The 13074-nt window shown below is 32.1% G+C and overlaps 1 long non-coding RNA gene across 1 annotated transcript; it reads left to right on the top strand.

Moving 5' to 3' along the window:
* Positions 1 to 10776: 10776 nt before the first annotated feature.
* On the top strand, positions 10777 to 12593 carry LOC148763137 (uncharacterized). Its single transcript, XR_016025729.1, has 3 exons — positions 10777 to 10886; positions 11536 to 11619; positions 12488 to 12593. It is a non-coding gene; the product is annotated as an uncharacterized LOC148763137 (long non-coding RNA).
* The last annotated feature ends 481 nt before the right edge of the window (positions 12594 to 13074 follow it).

The following is a 13074-nucleotide window of genomic DNA, read 5'->3' as shown; positions in this document are numbered from 1 at the left end:
TAAATAAAATTTTGGTTTATGAGACAAATTGTATCAGAGAAGATGATTCCCGAGCAAACACATTAACTAGGGGACTATGTTATAATAAGCGGGTTCAGTGTGTTGTAATTGCACAGGGGAAATGAGAAACTGATATTAAAGCCTTGTGGGGTTTCGGTTGACATTTCGGGTAATGAGTGTCGATCGAAACACCGCGACGGTTGTCACAGGCTAGAGGAGAGTACCGGGTCATGACAAAAAGTCTATTTGTAGTCACTTATGCCTTTAAAAGCCTTATTACTCTCTTTAAATAGTTTTATAATCTCCTAAATGTTTTTAAGTTGAATTTTTTTATGTTTTTGGTTAAAACATATTATAATTGAATGTTTACCTCAGGAAACATGATTCGAATGTCATGTATTGACAAGAAAAGTCCATTTATAGGCACTCATGCCTTCGAAAGCCTTATTGCTCGCTTTAAATGGTTTTATAATCTCATAATTGATTTTAAGTTGAATTTTTTTATAATTTTTCAGTTAAAACGAATTTTAATTGAATGTTTGCCTCGAGAAATGTGAAGTGAAAGCCATCCATTAAGAAGAAAAGTTCATTTATAGTCACTCATACCTTCAAAAGCCTTATTACTTGCTTTAAATAGTTTTATAACCACATAATTGATTTTAAGTTCAATTTTTTTTACATTTTTGGTTAAAACATATTTTAATTGATGTTTACCTCGAAAAACTTGAGGCAAAACCCATCCATTGATAAGAAAAGTTTATTTAAATTCACTCATACCTTCGAAAGCCTTATTAGTCGCTTTAAATGATTTTTTAATCTCATAATTGCTTTTAAGTTGAATTTTTATACATTTTTGGTTAAAAGAGATTATAGTTGAATGTTTACCTCAAGAAACATGAAGCGAAACGCATCCATTAACAAGAAAAGTCCATTTATAGTCACTCATGACTTTGAAAGCCTTATTACTTGCTTTAAATGGTTTTATAACCACATAATTGATTTTAAGTTCAATTTTTTTACATTTTTGGTTAAAACAGATTGTAGTTAATGTTTACCTCGAGAAACATGAGGCGAAAGCCATCCATTGATAAGAAAAATTTATTTAAAGTCATTTATGCCTTCGAAAAGCCTTATTAGTCGCTTTAAATGGTTTTATAATCTCATAATTGCTTTTAAGTTGAATATTTGTACAGTTTTGGTTAAAGTAGATTATAATTGAATGTTTACCTCAAGAAACGTGAAGCGAAAGGCACCCATTAATAAGAAAAGTCCATTTATAGTCACTCATGCCTTCGAAAACCTTATTACTTGCTTTAAATGGTTTTATAACCTCATAATTGATTTTAAGTTCAATTTTTTTACATTTTTGGTTGAAACAGATTATAATTGAATGTTTGCCTCAAGAAATGTGAGGTGAAAGCCATCCATTGATAAGAAAAGTTTACTGAAAGTCACTTACCCCTTTAAAAGCCTTATTACCTACTATAAATAGTTTTATAATCTCATAATTGATTTCAAGTTGAATTTTTTTACAATTTTTGGTAAAAGCAGATTATAATTGAATGTTTGCTTGGGGAAACGTGAGGCGAAAGCCATCCATTGATAAGAAAAGGTTATTTAAAGTCACTCATACCTTCGAAAGCCTTATTAGTCACTTTAAATAGTTTTATAATCTCATAATTGCTTTTGAGTGGAATTTTTTTCCATTTTTGGTTAAAACATATTATAATTGAATGTTTACCTCGAAAAACATGAAGCGGAAGTCATCCATTGAGAAGAAAAGTCCATTTATAGTCCCTCATGTCTTTAAAAGCCTTATTACTCGTTTTAAATGGTTTTATAACCTCATAATTGATTTTAAGTTCAATTTTTTTTACATTTTTGGTTAAACCAGATTATAATTGAATGTTTACCTAGGGAAACGTGAGGTGAAAGCAAGCCATTGATATGAAAAGTTTATTTAAAGTCACGCATACCTTTGAAAGCTTTATTAGTCACTTTAAATGGTTTTATACTCTCATAATAGCTTTTAAGTTGAATTTTTTTACATTTTTTGGTTAAAACGGATTATGATTGAATGTTTGCCTTGAGAAACGTGAAGCGAAAGCCATCCATTAAGAAAGAAAGTTCATTTATAGTCACTCAGGCCTTCGAAAGCCTTATTACTCGCTTTAAATAATTTTATAACCTCATAATTGATTTTAAGTTTAATTTTTTAACATTTTTGGTTAAAACATATTATAATTGAATGCTTATCTCGAGAAACGTGAGGTAAAAGCCATCCATTGATCAGAAAAGGTTATTTAAAGTCACTCATGCCTTCGAAAGCCTTGTTACTTTCTTGAAATGGTTTTATGACCTCATAATTGATTTTAAGTTGAATTTTTTTACATTTTTGGTTGAATGTCACGACCCGGAACCTCCCTCGGGCCCATGACAACCTCCGCGACTCCCGGATTGATACTCATTACTCGAAATACTAGTCAGAACCCCGCAAGGCTTACATATCAGTTTTAAACAATTTCTAATCGTTTTCGGCTCAAGTAAATCAAAAGACAAAAATATAGCATTTTTATATAAAACAATATTTATAGAAACACGTGTAAGTAATCTTTTGTAATGTGGAAGTAAAATAAATTCATATATATAATAATTTACAAAGTTATAATGTACAATAATAATTACAATGACAAATGGCCCCTAAATACACCAAGTGTTGGTGATAGTAACCTACTGCCTGTGAGATAGAGGGGTCAATTGGAATCCTCGACAAAATCGGTATCTACAAGCTACCACAGGCCTGAAATATTTGGAAAGGAGGTGGGTGAGATTTTGCAATCCCAATGAGTAAACAGACATTATCATAAATATCTAAAGGCAAGTAACATGGAGGCAAGTTTAAACAACAAATTACAAACCATTTCATAAGATTTTCAATTTATTTCTTAAACCATAAAATATTTGTAATTTACCAAAACAGTTGTTAAGGCTTCTGATTTTTATTAAAAACAAGGCTCGAGCCAAAACTAATCCTCGGGGATACCTTGGCTGAGGCATCTAATCGAGTCCGCCAAGGTTGTTAAGATATTTACATGTGAAACACATTTTTATTTTTAAAACAAGTCGTTCCTTGGCGTTGGTCGAGTTACACAATCACGTGGGGGTTCAACGTGAAATGAGCTCTAATACTACCCTGGGAGTTACCCTCCTCGCCTCTACTACCGGAGTAATTATATAACCGAGTTTACCGTGCCCCTCGAATAGGCAGTCCACGAAAACTCTCATTGCAGTGACTGAACCCATTAATTTTAATAAAATTTCAACAGTATAACGTGGCTTTTATTTATTTACCCAGCCTGCATAATAAAAACAGCTTACATAAATTCCCAATGCAATTTATCAAATATAGCCACCTATACTCATATTTCATAAGCCATTCATAGGAAAATATATATTTCAAAATAATTGTCAGCCTCCAATTACTTAATTTCATAATCAACACAATATATTTTTATTTGTCACATTTATTTCTAAACATCAAATATCTCGTTTTAATCTCGTTTTCATTTCATAAAATATATAAAGAGCATTTAAAAATAAACTCTAGATAATTTACAATAATAATAGGTTTACTCACCGTTTGTACAAATTAACTGATTTTTTAAGTGCCCCGATCACTGTTCGTCGGGTACGACTTCCTTGCCTTTACCGGAAGGCTCTCCTCCTAAACACATTTCAAAATTTACCTAATTCACCACATTGATGTTAAATCTCTATATAATTGACTTAAATCCTATACTAATGCATGGTATGAAATGCAATAGCCTAAAACGGGTTAAACGCGGTATTAACCTATTTTTGGCACTTTACCCGTTAAATTGCTAACGCGCTCCATTTTAGCTCTAAATTGTCCCATTTTCTCTCCAACATTTCTAACCATTAAATATTAGCCAATAACCTTCTAAAATCACCAAAATCAGTTCACTTTCCTCATTGGAAAATTCGGCCAAAAATGGGACATTTACTCGACTAATTTTTCACTTTGTTTTTCTATCACATTTAACCATTTTTCATCATTTTCTCTTCATTTTTCTTAGAATAAAAATCAGTTCATCATCATTGTACATCAATGCATATTCAGCCAAGGGTGGGTATTGTGAAAATTTCATGCTTTCTTGCCCAATTTAATTTCTATACACATTTAACTAACTAAAACTACCAATTTAACTAAAAATCAAAACCTAAAAATTCCAAAATCTCTCCCCTAGAATTTCAGCCAACCCTTGGTTTCACTTTTTGACCTCTCTCCTCAAGCATTCTTAATGGAAATAAAGGCATAGGAAAGGTAGAAATCAAGCTAAAATAAAAAAAATCTTACTGTTAGACGCGTAAACGGAAGAAAAACGTGATTTTCCCTTTGAATTTTCTAGTTTTCCTTTGTTTTTCTCTTTTCTTCCTTTCGTCTCTATTTCTCTCTTGTTCTTTCCTTACGGCCGGCCAGCACTTAACATGGGGTTTAAATGGGCTGACTTTTTATTAAAAAAAATTAACTCATAAAAAAATGCCATGTGTCACTTTCCCATTGGCTCGTTTTTAAAATTTCATCCATTTATTTCCAAATTTTCACCATACACTTGTCCCACATATCCATAGCTTAGATAAAATTCTCAGACTTATCCAAAGTCTTGGTGGAGTAATTTTTAAAATTTACACTTTTACCCCCGTAAAAGTAAAAAATTACATTTTTGCCCAAAAAAACTGAAAAATTATCCATAGACATATTTTTCATCCCTTATACTCATACCATTCCCCAATTTGTCAGATTTGATCTAAATTCTCTCAAAATCTCAAATGTTGTCCGCGAGTGGTAAAATTACGATTTTACCCTTGAACATCAAAATTTCCAATTTTACCCCAAATGAACCCTCGAACTCCGAACAATCATTTTTAGTCATTCCTGGACTGTAAAATATTAAATTTCATCCTACGATTCTTATTTGAACTAGTTCGAGGTTAAATCAACTCAAGTGTACAATTAGATACAATACCGAGTTTCGTCTATTCTTAAGACTTTTCTAGCGTAATAACATGCTACTCAGTGCATGTATGTCATGACATATGTTTATAGGGTCATGTTTTACATTGAAACATATTATAATTGAATGTTTGCCTTGGGAAACAAGAGGTGAAAGCCATCCATTGGGAAGAAAAGTTTATTTAAAGTCACTAATGTCTTCGAAAGCCTTCTTACTCGCTATAAATGGTTTTATAATCTCATAATTGATTTTAAGTTGAATGTTTTTACCTTTTTGGTTAAAATAGATTATAATTGCACGTTTACCTTAAGAAATGTGAAGCGAAAGCCATCCAATAAGAAGAAAAGTTTATTTATAGTCACTCTTGCCTTCAAAAGCCTTATTACTCACTTTGAATAAGTTTATAATCACATAATTGATTTTGAGTTGAATGTTTTTACATTTTTTGGTTAAAAAAGATTATAATTGAATGGTTGCCTTAGGAAACGTGAAGCGAAAGCCATCCATTGACAGGAAAAGTCCACTTGTAGTCACTCATACCTTCAAAAGCCTTATTACTCACTTTGAATGGTTTTATAATCTCATAAATGATTGAAAGTTGTATTTTTTTTCATTTTTAGTTAAAACAGATTATAATTGAATGTTTTCTTTGGGAAATGTGAGGTGAAAGCCGTCCATTGACAAGAAAAGTTTATTTAAAGTCGCTCATGCCCTTGAAAGCCATATTACTCACTATAAATGGTTTTAAAATCTGATAATAGATTTTAAATTGAATTTTTATACATTTTTGGTTAAAACAGATTATAATTGAATGTTTACCTCAGGAAACGTGAAGCAAAAGCCATCCATTGACAACAAAAGTTTATTTATAGGACTCATGCCTTCAAAAGCCTTATTACTCACTTTGAATGGTTTTATAATCTCATAATTGATTTTAAGTTAAATTTGTTTACATTTTTTCATTAAAACATATTATAATTGAATGTTTGCATCAGGAAACATGAAGCGAAAGTCATCCACTAACAAGAAAAGTCCATTTGTGGTCACTCATGCTTTCGAAAGCCTTATTACTTGCTATAAATGGTTTTATAATCTCATAATTGATTTTAAGTTGAATTTTCTTACCTTTTTTGGATAAAACAATTATAATTGAATATTTGCCTCAGGAAACGTGAACTGAAAGCCATCCATTAACACGAAAAGTCCGTTTGTAGTCACTCACACCTTCGAAAGCCTTATTACTTGCTTTAAATGATTTTATAATCTCATATTTGATTTTGTCACGACCCGGAACTCCCATCGGGCCCATGACAACCGTCGCGACGTCCCGTTAGGCACTTATTTCCCGAAATGTTGATCGAAACCTCACAAGGCTTAGCATCAGCTTTCGCATCTCCCTGGTGAGCGACAGTTATTAAATCTCTCATTTCAAGAAATCTTAAGTCATTTCCAAATCAAAACAATATAATATTATTTTCTGGCTCACAGAAGCATCTTCGTAATTTTTCTTCAAAAATACCAAAACTTTAAAGCAGATAACTGAAGTATAAAATTACTTTTACAATAACACGTGGGCCCCCAACTGACCAAGAAGGTGTAGGGCTACGAACCCTTACTTTCTAGGATGCAACTCCGAGATTAATTCCTGTCTTAATCAACTATCAACAAACTGTCCCGAGCCTAAAAAATGGATAGGAAGAGGGGTGAGATTACATAATCCCAGTGAGTAAACAGACAACATCTAAACTATCTAAAGGAGAGTAAATTGAGACGAATTAAAATATTTTTTTCCAATATATGTTTCATAACATGAATATTCAGTTTACTCAATTAATCAACATGGCTTATATATCTCACAAAAATTTGGCTCTTGCCAAAATCATTCCTGAGGATGCCTTGGCCTAGGCATCTGATTGAGACCACCAAGGCTGTTAAATGTCTTTACATCCGAAATTCTAGCCATGCCTTGGCGTTGGCTGAGTCTCACTCTCACGTGGTGGTCCACGTGAAGTGCACTCAAATCTTACCTCTAGAGAAACCCTCCACACGGCTCTCCGATAGAGGTAAGGTATATCTGATTCTGTGCCCTCTTTCTTAGGTTGGTCCACAGAACCTCCACTGCAAGGATTATGGATTATTTTATCTACCACCTGATTTATAAAATCTTTATCTGCATGAAATGGCAATTTATCGCAATCTAACCTCTCAAGGCTGAATACGTAGTATATATAATTTTGATACAAATACCGACTTTGCCATTCATGCTCACATATTGCTATAAGCCATATAATTTAAAACACAATTTATAACACAAGCAGGCAATCTCCAATTACTCTATTTTCAAAACCAGTATTCAATTTTCTAGAAAATTTATAAAATCATAATTTCTCCTAAAACATAGCAATTTACCATTTAAACCCATTTTTTATAAAATCACACAATTGTATAAAACTACGCTAGATAATTAAGACGATAATAAGTTTACTCATAGTATTAGGAGTAGAAATACTCCTATTTTTAGTCCGCGAGTACAGTCCTTTACCTATATCCAATGGCTCACCACCTAGCCATAATCCATGTCACATATTCCAATTAAATTGTGTCTAATAGTCATAAGCTATTTCAGGCTCGATATATATGCATGATATGAAATGAAAAATGCACGGGTAGCCATCTAGACTCGGTATTGGCCTAAGTCTATTTTTCATCAGATAAATTGGCCAATGCGTTCAATTTCACTCCAACTTGCTCCATTTCTTTTCCAATCCCTCAATTCACCAAAGACTATTATTTCTTAATCAAATCACCTAGAATAACATCTCATTCTTCCTCATTATTCACTTAGAGAATTCGACTATTGATGGGCACCAAACCTTTGGTGGTTTTCTTCACTTGTTTTCATGCTACACATCATTAATCACCTAAAAACACTAACATACCTAAAAATCAAACCAATCCAAGATCATTTTCTCTCCATACCCATTTTGACCAGCCATGAATTCACCATGAAAGCATGCTTTTCAACCATGGAAATTAAGGAGAGATGCATGGGTAAGGTAAATCACTAGCAAAATCAAAGAAATTTTACCTTTGCTTGATCAAATCCTTGAATTCTAACACTTTCTCTTTGATTTTTCCCACCTAGGGTTTCTTCTTTCTTGGTTTCTCTTCTCTTCTGGTTTGGCCGACCACTATGGGAGAAATGGGCTGATTTTTATGCCTTTTTTATAAAGAAACAATAAAATAATAAAAGCATGACACATGACATTTCTTTATTGGTTTAAATTTTAAATATTTGACTTTTAATTCTTTAATTCTCCACCACACATTTCTCATGTTTATCCATTTCCATGATGAATAAAATCCCTTGGTCTTGACAAGTGTCTGGGGTGAAAATTTACCGTTTTGCCCCCGGGTGGCAAAATTACCATTTCGCCCCTATACTCTAAATTATACCAAAATTAAAATTTTTCACTTCTAAACCTCAAATCATACTCCAATAAGTCAAATGGGGCCAAAAAAATCTTTTCTAAAAATTCTCATTTTGTTCCCAAGTGACAAATGACCATTTTGCCCTTAGATAGTGAAAATTTCAGTTTGACTCCAAATTGATCATCGAACTCCAAATTACCATTTTGAGTCATCCTTGGACTGTGAAACTCTTAATTTTACCTTAAAATTCCTATTTGAGCTAGTTCGAGGCTTAATCGACTTAATGGTACTATTAGGGGCAATATTATCTTTTAACGATTTCTCGAACTTTCTAAATATGCAAACATTATATTGAGCATGTAAATGACGTCGTAATTATTTTCTAAAACAGGGTTTGACAGATTTTAAGTTGAATTTTTTTTACATTTTTCTAGTTAAAATATATTATAATTGAATAATTACCTCTAAAAACGTGATGCGAAAGCCATCCATTGGTAAGAAAAGTCCGTTTATAGTTACCCATGCCTTCAAAAGCCTTATTACTCGCTTTAAATGGTTTTAAGTTGAATTTCGGTACAATTTTACTTAAAACAGATTATAATTGAATGTTTGCCTTAGGAAACGGGAAGCGAAAGCCAAACATTGACACGAAAAGTTCATTTGTAGTCACTCATGCCTTCAAAAGCCTAATTACTTGCTTTAATATATTTTTATAATCTCATAATTGATTTTAAGTTGAATGTTTTTATATTTTTTGGCTAAAACGGATTATAATTGAATGTTTGGCTTGAGAAACGTGAAGTGAAATCCATCCATTAAGAAGAAAAGTTCATTTATAATCACTCATGCCTTCGAAAGCCTTATTACTCACTTTAAATGGTTTTATAACCTCATAATTGATTTTAAGTTCAAGTTTTTTACATTTTTTGTGAAAACAGATTGTAATTAATGTTTACCTCGGGAAACGTGAAGCAAATGGCACCATTGACAAGAAAAGTTTATTTAAAGTCACTTATGCCTTCGAAAGCCTTATTAGTCGCTTTAAATGGTTTTACAATCTTATAATTGCTTTTAAGTTGAATTTTTGTATATTTTTGGTTAAAATAGATTATAATTGAATGTTTACCTAGAGAAACGTGAGGCGAAAGCAATCCATTTGAAATACCCCATACTTTGATATGGTGATAAATAAAGTTGATCGAATGCAAATTGAGGTCAATTAAAATGTTTAGAAGTGATAAAAGACGAAAGGAGTAGTTTAGGATAAAATGTTTCGCAAGTGAGAAAATAATAATAAAATAATAATAATTTTATCGGAGGAGAATTTGTGAGATAAAAGGCGATTTGGAAGTCAAGTGAGGCATAATAAGGTATTTTGGGTACCAAGGAGACAAGATAAAATTTTTAGAATAAAATAATATTTTATTAATAAAATATTATTAAAATATTAATATTTAGCCGGATGTCGAAGTCAATCAAGAAGAAAGATCATATGGTTGATCCAAGTGGGGGAGAAGATGACAAGCTCGACTCTATAAAAATATTTATCATGACATACATGTGATGGATAGCATGTTTGCATGCTAGGAGAGTTTCGAAAAATTTACAAAAGTCGGTATTGTACCTAAAGGTACAATAAAGTTGATTTAAGCCTCGACTAGATCAAATAGAGAATTTACAATGAAATTAAGAATTTTAAAGTCTCAGAATGGTTTAATATGGTGATTCGGAGTTCGAGGATCAATTTGGAGTCAAATTGAAATTTTCGCTATCCAGGGGCAAAATGGTCATTTGCCACCTGGGGACAAAATGGAAATTTTTAGAAAAGATTTTTGGCCCCATTTGACTTATTGGAGTAAGATTTGAGGTTTAGAAGTGAAAAATTTTAATTTCGGTATAATTTGGAGTAAAAGGGTAAAATGGTAATTTTGCCACTTAGAATCAAAAATTTAATTTTTGAAAGGATTTTGATCAAATTTAATTATTTGGAGTGTGAAATGAGTATGAGGAGTGAAAATTATGCATTATGGTAAATTTTCAATTTTTTGGGGCAAAAATATAATTTTTGAAAAGTTCGGGGGCAAAAGTGTAAATTTGAAGAATTTGCTCCACCAAAACTTTGGAAAAATCTGGAAATTTCACTTAAGACTTGGATAAGTCAAAGGGAATGCATGGTGAAAGAAAATAGGACAAGTGGATGGCTAGAAAAAAGAAATGAATTAATAAAATATTTAAAATATGAATAAAATAATATTATTTCATTAAACAATAAAAAGGCATAAAAAAAATCAGCCCACCCATTCTTCTTCTTCAACATTCGGCCAAGCAAGAAACAAGAGAGAGAAAGGAGAAAACAAAACCCTAGAGAGAGAAAATCAAAGAAAAAGTGTGAATTTTCAAGGAAATTAAGTGAAAAAGGTGAGATTTTTTCTATTAAGCTTGAGTTTTCTTATTCCCAAGCATTTCTCTTTATTTTTCATGATTAAATTACATGTTTTCATGATGAATTCAATTCTGAAAAAATGGGTTAGGAGAGAGAAAGTTGTTGGATTTATTTGATTTTAATTTATGTTAGTGTTTTTAGTTAGTTTAGCATATTTAGAAACAAAACAACAAGAAAAGAATTTATTTTCTCCCCCAACCATTAATGGCTGAATTTACCATGTAGTGAGTGAGGATGAGTTTGATTTTATTCTAGGAGAATTGGTTAAGGAACAATGAATTATGAGCCTAGAAAAATAATGAGAATTTTCGGAGCAAAAATACGAATTTTTACCCACTAGGGGTATTTTCGTAATTTGCTGTTGGGACTGATAATTTGCATCACACTGAGGGACATTAAGTTAATTTGGGTGCAATTGAGGTATAGAAACTGAAAAGAATTAAATTGGAGTTTAAACGAACCCGTTAGGAATTTAATCGGGTGATAAGACGAATTAGGCCAATACCGGGTTTAGATAGTTACCAGTGCATTTTTGCATTCCATATCATGCATTGGTAGTCTAAATTAGTTTAATTTTGATTTAGTACCAACTTAGTGAAATTCTCGATTTTGTACTGTGTCAAGGTGGTGAGTCCTCCAATAAAGGCAAGAAAATTGCATCCGAGGACCAGTAGATAGAGTGCTTCGAAAGTCTGCATTCTAGACATTGTGAGTAAACTTATTATCGTCTTAATTATCTAGAGTAATTTTATACAACTGTGTGATTTTATGAAAAATGGGTTTAAATGGTAAATTGCTATGTTTTAGGAGAAATTGTGATTTTATAAAATGATTTTATAAATTTTCTGAAAAATCGAATACTGGTTTTAAAAATAGAGTAATTGGAGACTGTCTGCTTGTGTTGTAAATTATGGTTTTAAATTGAATGGCTTATGATATTAAATGAGCATGAATGGCTAAACTGATTTTGGTGTTAGAGTTATTTATACTGTGTATTCAGCCTTGAGAGGCTAGGTTGTAATAAATTGCCATGTCATGCTAGAATGAATTTTATTGATTGGTGGATTATATATTAATTATTTACTGCAGAGGGGGGTTCCGTGGACCAGCCTATTAGAGGGGCACGGTAAACTCCATTATATTATTACCTCGAACGGAGAGGCGCGTAGGGTATCTCCTGGGGTAAAGCTTAGGGTTCACTTCACGCCAAACCACCACGTGAAGGGGAACTCAGCCAACGCCAAGGAACGGCTGTATTTTTCTCAAACTAAAATATATTTTAAGTGTATACAAAATTTTAATAGCCTTGGCGGACTCGGTTAGATGCCCTGCGCAAGGTATCACCGAGTATGAGTTTTGGCACGAGCCAAAGTTTTAAGAAATTCATAAGCCAAATTGATTACTCGATTTATATGGATTGATTTTATTTGGTTGAAATGAATTGAAAGGTAATGAAATTACGGTATGATGACTTATTTTAATTGTCTCCATTTACTCGGCTTTAGATACTTTAGATGGTATCTGTTTACTCACTGGGATTATAAAATCTCACCCCTTCTTCCTATACATTTTTCAGGCTCAGGAAAGTTTGTAGATAGTCGAGTAGGACGAGAACTAAGCTCGGAACTGCATTATAGAAAGTAAGAGTTCACAGTCTTACATCCTCTTGGTCAATTGGAGCCTACGTGTCATTGCAGATCAAAACTTATATTTTGGTTATCTGTATTTCTATTCATACAATTTTTACTTTACTTTCATGTGCGAAAAATTATTTACGAATATTTCTATAAAAATATATTTTATGAGAAAATAGAATATTTTATTAATTATTTTTGAATAGTACTAGTTGTTAACAATTTGCTTTCAAATGAACGTTTTAGATACTTATTTTGTTTTTAAATCATTAAATATATTTTCTGCTTACCTATTACATTTTTAGCAAGTTTTGAGATTTTTGACGAAAAATTACGAAAATGCCCCTATGAGCAAGAAAATAATATTTTATTGTTCTTATTTGAAAATGACTTATGATTTTTTTAAATGCGAGATTTTATAATTGTTGCTCACCGGGGAGATGCGAAAGTTGATGCTAAGCCTTATGGGGTTTCGATAGGCATTCGGGGTGAAGAATGTCTGTCGAGGCCTCGTGGCGGTTGTCACGGG

Source organism: Theobroma cacao, chromosome 4 (assembly GCF_053813885.1).
Source record: "Theobroma cacao isolate CCN51 chromosome 4, ASM5381388v1, whole genome shotgun sequence".
NCBI lineage: Eukaryota > Viridiplantae > Streptophyta > Magnoliopsida > Malvales > Malvaceae > Theobroma > Theobroma cacao.
Note: the sequence above shows the minus strand (reverse complement) of the source record. Positions and strands in the feature narration are given on the sequence as shown.